This window comes from Blennius ocellaris, assembly GCF_963422515.1.
Source record: "Blennius ocellaris genome assembly, contig: SCAFFOLD_25, whole genome shotgun sequence".
In the NCBI taxonomy this organism is placed as follows: Eukaryota; Metazoa; Chordata; class Actinopteri; order Blenniiformes; family Blenniidae; genus Blennius; species Blennius ocellaris.
In genome coordinates, this window is record NW_027661976.1 from 1,796,506 (window position 1) to 1,811,012 (window position 14,507).

Here is a 14,507-nt window from a genome sequence, read left to right on the forward strand (position 1 = left end):
TACTGGACATGGAGGAGCAGGAACAGGCCCTTCAGTACTGGACATGAGGGAGCAGGAACAGGCCCTCAGTACTGGACATGAGGGAGCAGGAACAAGCCCTTCAGTATTGGTAATGGAGGAGCAGGAACAGGCCATTCGGTAATGGACATGGAGGAACAGGACCTGTAGTACTTGACAAGGAGAAACAGGCCCTTCAGCATTGGTGATGGAGGAGCAGGAACAGGCCCTTCAGTATTGGACATGAGGGAGCAGGAACAGGCCCTCAGTACTGGACATGGAGGAGCAGGAACAGGCCCTCAGTACTGGACATGGAGGAGCAGGAACAGGCCCTCAGTACTGGACATGGAGGAGCAGGAACAGGCCCTCAGTACTGGACATGGAGGAGCAGGAACAGGCCCTTCAGTACTGGACATGAGGGAGCAGGAACAGGCCCTCAGTACTGGACATGAGGGAGCAGGAACAAGCCCTTCAGTATTGGTAATGGAGGAGCAGGAACAGGTCCTTTAGTACTGGACATGAGGGAGCAGAAACAGGCCCTTCAGTACTGGACATGGAGGAGCAGGAAAAGGCCATTCGGTAATGGACATGGAGGAACAGGACCTGTAGTACTGGACAAGGAGAAACAGGCCCTTCAGTATTGGTGATGGAGGAGCAGGAACAGGCCATTCGGTACTGGACATGGAGGAACAGGCCCTTTAGTACTGGACAGGAGGGAGCAGGAACAGGCCCTTTAGTACTGGACATGAGGGAGCAGGAACAGGCCCTTCAGTACTGGACATGGAGAAACAGGCCCTTCAGTACTGGACATGATGGAGCAGGAACAGGCCCTTTAGTACTGGACATGAGGGAGCAGGAACAGGCCCTCAGTACTGGACATGGAGAAACAGGCCCTTCAGTACTGGACATGAGGGAGCAGGAACAGGCCCTTCAGTAGTGGACATGGAGGAGCAGGAACAGGCCCTTCAATACTGGACATGGAGAAACAGGCCCTTCAATACTGGACATGGAGGAACAGGAACAGGCCCTTCAGTACTGAACATGGAGAAACAGGCCCTTCAATACTGGACATGGAGGAACAGGAACATCCCCTTCAGTACTGGACATGTAGGAACAGGCCCTTCAGTACTGGACATGGAGGAACAGCCCCTTCAGTACTGGACATGGAGGAGCAGGAACAGACCCTTAAGTAGTGGATATGAGGGAGCAGGAACAGGCCCTTCAGTACTGGACATGGAGAAACAGGCTCTTCAGTACTGGACATGGAGGAACAGGACCTTCAGTACTGGACATGAGGGAGCAGTAACAGGCCGTTCAGTGCTGTACCTGGAGAAACAGGAACAGGCCCTTTAGTACTGGACATGCAGAAACAGGAACAGGCCTTTCGGTACTAGACATGGAGGAGCAGGAACAGGCCATTTAGTATTGGACATGCAGAAACAGGAACAGGCCCTTCGTTACTAGACATGGAGGAGCAGGAACAGGCCCTTCAATACTGGATATGGAGAAACAGGCCCTTCAGTACTGGACATGGAGGAATAGGCCCTTTAGTACTGGACATGGAGGAGCAGTAACAGGCCCTTCAGTGCTGGACATGGAGAAACAGGACCTTTAGTACTGGACAAGGAGAAACAAGCCCTTTAGTACTGGACATGATGGAGCAGTAACAGGCCCTTCAGTACTGGACATGGAGGAACAGGAACAGGCCCTTTAGTACTGGACATGGAGGAACAGGAACAGGCCTTTTAGTACTGGACATGGAGAAACAGGACCTTTAGTACTGGACATGGAGGAGCAGGAACAGGCCCTTCAATACTGGATATGGAGAAATAGGCACTTCAGTACTGGACATGGAGGAACAGGCACTTCAGTAGTAGACATGGAAGAGCAGGAACAGGCTCTTCACTATTGGACATGGAGGAACAGGAACATACCCTTCAGTAGTGGACATGGAGGAGCAGGAACAGGCCCTTTAGTACTGGACATGGAGGAGCAGGAACAGGCTCTTCACTATTGGACATGAAGGGACAGGAACACACCCTTCAGTAGTGGACATGAACAAACAGGCCCTTCAGTACTGGACATGGAGGAACAGGCCTTTCGGCACTGGACACGGAGAAACAGGACCTTTCGTATTGGACATGGAGGAGCAGGAACAGGCCCTTCAATACTGGATATGGAGAAACAGGCCCTTTAGTACTGGACACGAGGGAGCCGGAACAGGACCTTCAGTACTGGACATGGAGGAGCAGGAACAGGTACTTCAATAATGGATATGGAGGAGAAGGAACAGGCCCTTTAGTACTGGAAATGAGGGATCAGGAACAGGCTCTTCAGTACTGGACATGGACAAACAGGAACATGCCCTTTAGTACTGGACATGGAGGAGCAGGAACAGGCCCTTTAGTACTGGACATGGAGAAACAGGACCTTCAGTACTGGACATGGAGGAACAGGAACAGGCCCTTCAGTACTGGGCATGGAAAAACAGACCCTTCAGTACTGGACATGGAGGAACAGGCCTTTCAGTACTGGACATGGAGGAGCAGGAACAGGCCCTTTAGTATTGGACATGGAGGAGCAGGAACAGGCCCTTCAATACTGGATATGGAGAAACAGGCCCTTCAGTACTGGACATGGAGAAACAGGAACAGACCCTTCAGTACTGGACATGGAGAAACAGGAACTTTAGTACTGGACATGGAGAAGCAGGAACAGGCCCTTCGGCACTGGACATGGAGAAACAGGACCTTTAGTTTTGAACATGGAAGAGCAGGAACAGGCCCTTCAATTCTGGATATGGAGAAACAGGACCTTTAGTACTGGACATGGAGGCGCAGGAACAGGCCCTTCAATACTGGATATGGACAAACAGGCACTTCAGTACTAGACATGCAGGAACAGGAACAGGCCCTACAGGACTGGACATGGAGGAGCAGGAACAGGCCCTTCAATGCTGGATATGGAGGAGCAGGAACAGGCCCTTCAGTACTGGACATGGAGAAACAGGCTCTTCAGTACTGGACATGGAGAAAAAGGCCCTTCAGTACTGGACATGGAGAAACAGGCCCTTCAGTACTGGACATGAGGGAGCAGGAACAGGCCCTTCAGTAGTGGACATGAGGGAGCAGGAACAGGCCCTCAGTACTGGACATGGAGAAACAGGCCCTTCAGTACTGGACATGAGGGAGCAGGAACAGGCCCTTCAGTACTGGACATGGAGGAGCAGGCCCTTCAGTACTGGACATGAGGGAGCAGGAACAGGCCCTTCAGTAGTGGACATGGAGGAGCAGGAACAGGCCCTTCAATACTGGACATGGAGGAACAGGAACAGGCCCTTCAGTACTGAACATGGAGAAACAGGCCCTTCAATACTGGACATGGAGGAACAGGAACAGCCCCTTCAGTACTGGACATGTAGGAACAGGCCCTTCAGTACTGGACATGGAGAAACAGGCCCTTCAGTACTGGACATGAGGGAGCAGGAACAGGCCCTTCAGTACTGGACATGGAGGAGCAGGCCCTTCAGTACTGGACATGAGGGAGCAGGAACAGGCCCTTCAGTAGTGGACATGGAGGAGCAGGAACAGGCCCTTCAATACTGGACATGGAGAAACAGGCCCTTCAATACTGGACATGGAGGAACAGGAACAGGCCCTTCAGTACTGAACATGGAGAAACAGGCCCTTCAATACTGGACATGGAGGAACAGGAACAGCCCCTTCAGTACTGGACATGGAGGAACAGCCCCTTCAGTACTGGACATGGAGAAACAGGCTCTTCAGTACTGGACATGGAGGAACAGGACCAGGCCGTTCAGTACTGGACCTGGAGAAACAGGAACAGGCCCTTTAGTACTGGACATAAGGGAGCAGGAACAGGCCCTTTAGTACTGGACATGCAGAAACAGGAACAGGCCCTTCGGTACTAGACATGGAGGAGCAGGAACAGCCCCTTCAGTACTGGACATGTAGGAACAGGCCCTTCAGTACTGGACATGGAGGAGCAGGAACAGACCCTTAAGTAGTGGATATGAGGGAGCAGGAACAGGCCCTTCAGTATTGGGCATGGAGGAGCAGGAACAGGCCCTTCGGTACTGGACATTGAGAAACAGGAACAGGCCCTTCGGTACTAGACATGGAGGAGAAGGAACAGCCCCTTCAGTACTGGACATGTAGGAACAGGCCCTTCAGTACTGGGCATGGAGGAACAGCCCCTTCAGTACTGGACATGGAGGAGCAGGAACAGACCCTTAAGTAGTGGATATGAGGGAGCAGGAACAGGCCCTTCAGTATTGGACATGGAAGAGCAGGAACAGGAGCTTTAGTACTGGACATGAGGGAGCAGGAACAGGCCCTTCATTACTTTACATGGAGAAGCAGGCCCTTCAGAACTGGACATGGAGAAACAAGCCCTTCAGTATTTGTTATGGAGGAGCAGGAACAGACCCTTCAGTACTGGACATGGAGAAACAGGACCTTTAGTACTGGACATGGAGAAGCAGTAACAGGCCCTTCAGAACTGGACATGGAGGAGCAGGAACAGGCCCTTTAGTACTGGACATGGAGGAGCAGAAACAGGCCCTTCAGTACTGGACATGGAGAAACAGGAACATGCCCTTTAGTACTGGACCTGGAAGAACAGGAACAGGCCATTTAGTACTGGACATGGAGGAACAGGACCTTTAGTATTGGACATGGAGGAGCAGGAACAGGCCCTTCAATACTGGATATGGAGAAACAGGCCCTTCAGTACTGGACATGGAGAAACAGGAACAGGAACATCAGTACTGGACACGGAGAAACAGGAACAGACCCTTCAGTACTGGACATGGAGAAACAGGACCTTTAGTACTGGACATGGAGAAGCAGGAACAGTCCCTTCGGCACTGGGCATGCAGAAACAGGACCTTGAGTATTGGACATGGAGGAGCAGGAACAGGCCCTTCAGTATTGGACATGGAGGAGCAGGAACAGGCCATTCGGTACTGGACATGGAGGAACAGGCCCTTCAGTATTGGTTATGGAGGAGCAGGAAAAGACCCTTCAGTATTGGACATGTAGGAACAGGAACAGGCCCTTCAGTACTGGACATGTAGGAACAGGAACAGGCCCTTCAGTACTGGACATGTAGGAACAGGAACAGGCCCTTCAGTACTGGACATGGAGGAGCAGGAACAGGCCCTTCAGTACTGGACATGGAGAAACAGGCCCAACAATACTAGACATGGAAGAGCAGGAACAGGCCCTTCAGTACTGGACATGGAGAAACAGGCCCTACAATACTAGACATGGAAGAGCAGGAACAGGCCCTTTAGTACTGGACATGAGAGAGCAGGAACAGGCCCTTCAGTACTGGACATGGAGGAGCCGGAACAGGCCCTTCAGTACTGGACATGGAGAAACAGGCCCTTCAGTATTGGTTATGGAGGAGCAGTAACAGGCCCTTCAGTACTGGACATGGAGAAACAGGCCCAACAATACTAGACATGGAAGAGCAGGAACAGGCCATTCGGTACTGGACATGGAGGAACAGGCCCTTTAGTACTGGACAGGAGGGAGCAGGAACAGGCCCTTTAGTACTGGACCGGAGGGAGCAGGAACAGGCCCTTACGTACTGGACATGAGGAGCAGGAACAGGCCCTTCAGTACTGGACATGGAGAAACAGGCCCAACAATACTAGACATGGAGGAGCATGAACAGGCCCTTCAGTAGTGGACATGGAGGAGCAGGTACAGGCCCTTCAGTAGTTGACATGGAGAAACAGGCCCTTCAGTAGTGGACATGGAGGAGCAGGTACAGGCCCTTCAGTATTGGACATGGAGGAGCAGGAACAGGCCATTCGGTACTGGACATGGAGGAACAGGCCCTTTAGTACTGGACAGGAGGGAGCAGGAACAGGCCCTTACGTACTGGACATGAGGGAGCAGGAACAGGCCCTTCAGTACTGGACATGGAGAAACAGGCCCAACAATACTAGACATGGAGGAGCATGAACAGGCCCTTCAGTAGTGGACATGGAGGAACAGGTACAGGCCCTTCAGTAGTGGACATGGAGAAACAGGCCCTTCAGTAGTGGACATGGAGGAGCAGGTACAGGCCCAACAATACTAGACATGGAAGAGCAGGAACAGGCCCTTCAGTACTGGACATGGAGAAACAGGCCCTTCAGTACTGGACATGAGGGAGCAGGAACAGGCCCTTCAGTACTGGAAATGGAGGAGCAGGAACAGGCCCTTTAGTACTCGACATGAGGGAGCAGGAACAGGCCCTCAGTACTGGACACGGAGAAACAGGCCCTTCAGTACTGGAAATGGAGGAGCAGGAACAGGCCCTTCAGTATTGGACATGGAGGAGCAGGAACAGGCCATTCGGTACTGGACATGGAGGAACAGGCCCTTTAGTACTGGACAGGAGGGAGCAGGAACAGGCCCTTTAGTACTGGACATGAGGGAGCAGGAACAGGCCCTTCAGCACTGGACATGGAGAAACAGGCCCAACAATACTAGACATGGAAGAGCAGGAACAGGCCCTTCAGTACTGGACATGGAGAAACAGGCCCTTCAGTATTGGTTATGGAGGAGCAGGAACAGGCCCTTTAGTACTGGACATGAGGGAGCAGTAACAGGTCCTTCAGTACTGGACATGGAGAAACAGGCCCTTCAATGCTGGACATGGAGGAGCAGGAACAGGCCATTCGGTAATGGACATGGAGGAACAGGACCTGTAGCACTAGACAATGAGAAACAGGCCCTTCAGTATTGGTTATGGAGGAGCAGGAACAGACCCTTCAGTATTGGACATGGAGGAGCAGGAACAGGCCATTCGGTACTGGACATGGAGGAACAGGCCCTTTAGTACTGGACAGGAGGGAGCAGGAACAGGCCCTTACGTACTGGACATGAGGGAGCAGGAACAGGCCCTTCAGTACTGGACATGGAGAAACAGGCCCAACAATACTAGACATGGAGGAGCATGAACAGGCCCTTCAGTAGTGGACATGGAGGAACAGGTACAGGCCCTTCAGTAGTGGACATGGAGAAACAGGCCCTTCAGTAGTGGACATGGAGGAGCAGGTACAGGCCCAACAATACTAGACATGGAAGAGCAGGAACAGGCCCTTCAGTACTGGACATGGAGAAACAGGCCCTTCAGTACTGGACATGAGGGAGCAGGAACAGGCCCTTCAGTACTGGAAATGGAGGAGCAGGAACAGGCCCTTTAGTACTCGACATGAGGGAGCAGTAACAGGACCTTCAGTACTGGACATGGTTGAGCAGGAACAGGCCCCTTAGTTTTGGACATGGAGAAACAGGCCATTTGGTACTGGAAATGGAGGAGCAGGAAAAAGGCCCTTTAGTACTGGACATGGAGAAACAGGCCCTTCAGTACTCGACATGAGGGAGCAGTAACAGGACCTTCAGTACTGGACATGGAGAAACAGGCCCTTCAGTACTGGACATGGAGGAACAGGCCCTTCAGTGCATGACATGGAGGAACAGGGACAGGCCCATCAGTACTGGACATGGAGGAACAGGAACAGGCCCTTCAGTACTGGACATGGAGGAGCAGGAACAGGCCCTTCAGTACTGGACATGAGGGAGCAGGAACAGGCCCTTCAGTACTGGACATGGAGGAGCAGGAACAGGCCCTTCAGTACTGGACATGGAGAAACAGGCCCTTCAGTACTGGACATGAGGGAGCAGTAACAGGCCCTTCAGTACTGGACATGGAGGAGCAGGAACAGGCCCTTCAGTACTGGACATGGAGAAACAAGCCCTTTAGTACTGGACATGAGGGAGCAGTAACAGGCCCTTCAGTACTGGACATGTAGGAACAGGCCCTTCAGTACTGGGCATGCAGAAACAGGAACATGGCCTTCAGTACTGGACATGGAGGAACAGGCTCTTCAGTACTGGACATGAAGAAACAGTCCCTTCTGTACTGGACATGAGGGAGCAGGAACATGCCCTTCAGTACTGGATATGGAGAAACAGGCCCTTCAGTACTGGACATGGAGGATCAGGAACAGGCCCTTCAGTACTGGACATGGAGAAACAGGCCCTTCAGTACTGGACATGGAGAAACAGGAACATGCACTTCGGCACTGGACATGGAGAAACAGGACCTTTAGTACTGGACATGGAGGAGCAGGAACAGGCCCTTCGGCACTGGACATGGAGAAACAGGACCTTTAGTACTGGACAAGGAGAAACAGGCCCTTCAGTATTGGTTATGGAGGAGCAGGAACAGGCCCTTCAGTACTGGAAATGAGGGAGCAGGAACATGCCCTTCAGTACTGGACATGGAGAAACAGGCCCTTCAGTACTGGACATGAAGAAACAGGCCCTTCAGTACTGGACATGAGGGAGCAGGAACATGCCCTTCAGTACTGGACATGGAGAAACAGGCCCTACAATACTAGACATGGAAGAGCAGGAACAGGCCCTTTAGTACTGGACATGAGAGAGCAGGAACAGGCCCTTCAGTACTGGACATGGAGGAACAGGACCTTTAGTACTGGACATGAGGGAGCAGGAACATGCCCTTCAGTACTGGACATGGAGAAACAGGCCCTACAATACTAGACATGGAAGAGCAGGAACAGGCCCTTCAGTACTGGACATGGAGGAGCCGGAACAGGCCCTTCAGTACTGGACATGGAGAAACAGGCCATTCAGTACTGGACATGGAGGAACAGGCTCTTCAGTACTGGACATGAAGAAACAGTCCCTTCTGTACTGGACATGAGGGAGCAGGAACATGCCCTTCAGTACTGGATATGGAGAAACAGGCCCTTCAGTACTGGACATGGAGGATCAGGAACAGGCCCTTCAGTACTGGACATGGAGAAACAGGCCCTTCAGTACTGGACATGGAGAAACAGGAACATGCACTTCGGCACTGGACATGGAGAAACAGGACCTTTAGTACTGGACATGGAGGAGCAGGAACAGGCCCTTCGGCACTGGACATGGAGAAACAGGACCTTTAGTACTGGACAAGGAGAAACAGGCCCTTCAGTATTGGTTATGGAGGAGCAGGAACAGGCCCTTCAGTACTGGAAATGAGGGAGCAGGAACATGCCCTTCAGTACTGGACATGGAGAAACAGGCCCTTCAGTACTGGACATGAAGAAACAGGCCCTTCAGTACTGGACATGAGGGAGCAGGAACATGCCCTTCAGTACTGGACATGGAGAAACAGGCCCTACAATACTAGACATGGAAGAGCAGGAACAGGCCCTTTAGTACTGGACATGAGAGAGCAGGAACAGGCCCTTCAGTACTGGACATGGAGGAACAGGACCTTTAGTACTGGACATGAGGGAGCAGGAACATGCCCTTCAGTACTGGACATGGAGAAACAGGCCCTACAATACTAGACATGGAAGAGCAGGAACAGGCCCTTTCAGTACTGGACATGGAGGAGCCGGAACAGGCCCTTCAGTACTGGACATGGAGAAACAGGCCATTCAGTACTGGACATGGAGGATCAGGAACAGGCCCTTCAGTACTGGACATGGAGAAACAGGCCCTTAAGTATTGGTTATGGAGGAGCAGGAACATGCACTTCAGTAGTGGACATGGGGGAGCAGGTACAGGCCCTTCAGTACTGGACATGGAGAAACAGGCCCTTCCGTACTGGACATGAGGGAGCAGGACAAGGCCCTTCAGTACTGGAAATGGAGGAGCAGGAACAGGCCCTTTAGTACTAGACATGAGGGAGCAGGAACAGGCCCTCAGTACTGGACATGGAGAAACAGGCTCTTCAGTACTGAACATGAGGGAACAGGAACAGGCCCTTCAGTAGTGGACATGGAGGAGCAGGAACAGGCCCTTCATTACTTTACATGGAGAAGCAGGCCCTTCAGAACTGGACATGGAGAAACAGGCCCTTCAGTATTGGTTATGGAGGAGCAGGAACAGGCCCTTTTGTACTGGACATGAGGGAGCAGGAACAGGCCCATCAGCACTGGTCATGGAGGAACAGGCCCTTCAGTACTGGACATGGAGGAACAGGCTCTTCGGTACTGGACATGAAGAAACAGGCCCTTCAGTACTGGATATGAGGGAGCAGGAACAGGCCCTTTAGTACTGGACATGAGAGAGCAGGAACAGGCCCTTCAGTACTGGACATGGAGGAGCCGGAACAGGCCCTTCAGTACTGGACATGGAGGAACAGGACCTTTAGTACTGGACATGAGGGAGCAGGAACAGGCCCTTCAGTACTGGACATGGAGAAACAGGCCCATCAATATTGGGCATGGAGGAGCAGGAACAGGCCCTTCAGTACTGGACAGGGAGGAAGAGTCTCTTTAGCACTGGACATGGAGAAACAGGCCCTTCAATACTGGACATGGAGGAACAGGCTCTTCAGTACTGGACATGGAGGAGCAGGAACAGGCCCTTCAGTACTGCACATGAAAGAACAGGCCCTTTAGTACTGGACATGGTCAAAAAGGAACAGGCCCTTCAGTACTGGATATGGAGGAGCAGGAACAGGCCCTGTAGTACTGGACATGGAAAAACAGGCCCTTCAGTACTGGACATGGAGAAACAGGAACATGCCCTTTAGTACTGGACCAGGAGGAACAGGAACAGGCCATTTAGTACTGGACATGGAGGAACAGGACCTTTAGTATTGGACATGGAGGAGCAGGAACAGGCCCTTCAATACTGGATATGGAGAAACAGGCCCTTCAGTACTGGACATGGAGAAACAGGAACAGGAACATCAGTACTTGACATGGAGAAACAGGAACAGACCCTTTAGTACTGGACATGGAGAAACAGGACCTTTAGTACTGGACATGGAGAAGCAGGAACAGGCCCTTCGGCACTGGACATGGAGAAACAGGACCTTTAGTATTGAACATGGAAGAGGAGGAACAGGCCCTGTAGTACTGGACATGAGGGAGCAGGAACAGGCCCTTCGGCACTGGACATGGAGAAACAGGACCTTGAGTATTGGACATGGAGAAGCAGGAACAGGCCCTTCAATACTGGATATGGAGAAACAGGCCCTTCAGTACTGGACATGGAGAAACAGGAACATGCCCTTCGGCACTGGACATGGAGAAACAGGACCTTTAGTACTGGACATGGAGGAGCAGGAACAGGCCCTTCGGCACTGGACATGGAGAAACAGCACCTTTAGTACTGGACAAGGAGAAACAGGCCCTTCAGTATTGGTTATGGAGGAGCAGGAACAGGCCCTTCAGTACTGGAAATGAGGGAGCAGGAACATGCCCTTCGGCACTGGACATGGAGAAACAGGACCTTTAGTACTGGACATGGAGGAGCAGGAACAGGCCCTTCGGCACTGGACATGGAGAAACAGCACCTTTAGTACTGGACAAGGAGAAACAGGCCCTTCAGTATTGGTTATGGAGGAGCAGGAACAGGCCCTTCAGTACTGGAAATGAGGGAGCAGGAACATGCCCTTCAGTACTGGACATGGAGAAACAGGCCCTACAATACTAGACATGGAAGAGCCGGAACAGGCCCTTCAGTACTGGACATGGAGAAACAGGCCCTTCAGTGCTGGACATGGAGGAGCAGGAACAGGCCATTCGGTGGTGGACATGGAGGAACAGGCCCTTTAGTACTGGACAGGAGGGAGCAGGAACAGGCCCTTTAGTACTGGACATGAGGGAGCAGGAACAGGCCCTTCAGTACTGGACATGGAGGAACAGGCCCTTTAGTACTGGACAAGGAGAAACAGGCCCTTCAGTATTGGTTATGGAGGAGCCGGAACAGGCCCTTCAGTACTGGACATGGAGGAACAGGCCCTTTAGTACTGGACAGGAGGGAGCAGGAATAGGCCCTTTAGTACTGGACAGGAGGGAGCAGGAACAGGCCCTTTAGTACTGGACAGGAGGGAGCAGGAACAGGCCCTTTAGTACTGGACATGGGGGAGCAGGAACAGGCCCCTTAGTACTGGACATGAGAGAGCCGGAACAGGCCCTTTAGTATTTGTTATGGAGGACCAGGAACAGGCCTTTTAGTACTGGACATGAGGGAGCAGTAACAGGCCCTTAAGTACTGGACATGGAGAAACAGGCCCTTCAGTATTTGTTATGGAGGAGCAGGAACAGGCCCTTTAGTACTGGACATGAGGGAGCAGTAACAGGCCCTTCAGTACTGGACATGGAGAAACAGGCCCTTCAATACTGGACATGGAGGAGCAGGAACAGGCCATTTGGTAATGGACATGGAGGAACAGGACCTGTAGTACTGGACAAGGAGAAACAGGCCCTTCAGTATTGGTTATGAAGGAGCCGGAACAGGCCCTTCAGTACTGGACATGGAGAAACAGGCCCTTTAGTACTGGACAGGAGGGAGCAGGAACAGGCCCTTTAGTACTTGACATGAGGGAGCAGGAACAGGCCCTTCAGTACTGGACATGGAGAAACAGGCCCTTCAGTACTGGACATGGAGAAAAAGGCCCTTCAGTACTGGACATGAGGGAGCAGGAACAGGCCCTTCAGTACTGGACATGTAGAAACAGGCCCTTCAATACTGGACATGGAGGAGCAGGAACAGGCCATTTGGTAATGGACATGGAGGAACAGGACCTGTAGTACTGGACAAGGAGAAACAGGCCCTTCAGTATTGGTTATGAAGGAGCCGGAACAGGCCCTTCAGTACTGGACATGGAGGAACAGGCCCTTTAGTACTGGACAGGAGGGAGCAGGAACAGGCCCTTTAGTACTGGACATGAGGGAGCAGGAACAGGCCCTTCAGTACTGGACATGGAGAAACAGGCCCTTCAGTACTGGACATGGAGAAAAAGGCCCTTCAGTACTGGACATGAGGGAGCAGGAACAGGCTCTTTAGTACTGGACATGAGGGAGCAGGAACAGGCCCTCAGTACTGGACATGGAGAAACAGGCCCTTCAGCAATGGAAATGGAGGAGCAGGAACAGGCCCTTTAGTACTGGACATGAGGGAGCAGGAACAGGCCCTCAGTACTGGACATGGAGAAACAGGCCCTTCAGTACTGGACATGAGGGAGCAGGAACAGGCCCTTCAGTAGTGGACATGGAGGAGCAGGAACAGGCCCTTCAATACTGGACATGGAGAAACAGGCACTTCAATACTGGACATGGAGGAACAGGAACAGGCCCTTCAGTACTGAACATGGAGAAACAGGCCCTTCAATACTGGACATGGAGGAACAGGAACAGCCCCTTCAGTACTGGACATGTAGGAACAGGCCCTTCAGTACTGGACATGGAGGAACAGCCCCTTCAGTACTGGACATGGAGGAGCAGGAACAGACCCTTAAGTAGTGGATATGAGGGAGCAGGAACAGGCCCTTCAGTACTGGACATGGAGAAACAGGCTCTTCAGTACTGGACATGGAGGAACAGGACCAGGCCCTTCAGTACTGGACATGAGGGAGCAGTAACAGGCCGTTCAGTGCTGTACCTGGAGAAACAGGAACAGGCCCTTTAGTACTGGACATAAGGGAGCAGGAACAGGCCCTTTAGTACTGGACATGCAGAAACAGGAACAGGCCCTTCGGTACTAGACATGGAGGAGCAGGAACAGGCCCTTCAATACTGGATATGGAGAAACAGGCCCTTCAGTACTGGACATGGAGGAATAGGCCCTTTAGTACTGGACATGGAGGAGCAGTAACAGGCCCTTCAGTGCTGGACATGGAGAAACAGGACCTTTAGTACTGGACAAGGAGAAACAAGCCATTTAGTACTGGACATGATGGAGCAGTAACAGGCCCTTCAGTACTGGACATGGAGGAACAGGAACAGGCCCTTTAGTACTGGACATGGAGGAACAGGAGCAGGCCCTTTAGTACTGGACATGGAGAAACAGGACCTTTAGTACTGGACATGGAGGAGCAGGAACAGGCCCTTCAATACTGGATATGGAGAAATAGGCACTTCACTACTGGACATGGAGGAACAGGGACAGGCCCTTCAGTACTGGAACTGCTTCTCCATGTCCAGTACTGAAGGGCCTGTTCCTGCTCCCTCATTTTGTACTGTACATGAGGAAACAGGAACAGGCCCTTCAGTACTGGACATGGAGGAGCAGGAACAGGCCCTTCAGTACTGGACATGGAGAAACAGGAACAGGCCCTTCAGTACTGGACATGGAGAAACAGGCACTTCAGTAGTAGACATGGAAGAGCAGGAACAGGCTCTTCACTATTGGACATGGAGGAACAGGAACATACCCTTCAGTAGTGGACATGGAGGAGCAGGAACAGGCCCTTTAGTACTGGACATGGAGGAGCAGGAACAGGCTCTTCACTATTGGACATGAAGGGACAGGAACAGGCCCTTCAGTACTGGACATGGAGGAACAGGCCTTTCAGCACTGGACACGGAGAAACAGGACCTTTCGTATTGGACATGGAGGAGCAGGAACAGGCCCTTCAATACTGGATATGGAGAAACAGGCCCTTCAATACTGGACACGAGGGAGCCGGAACAGGACCTTCAGTACTGGACATGGTAGAACAGGAACAGGCCCTTC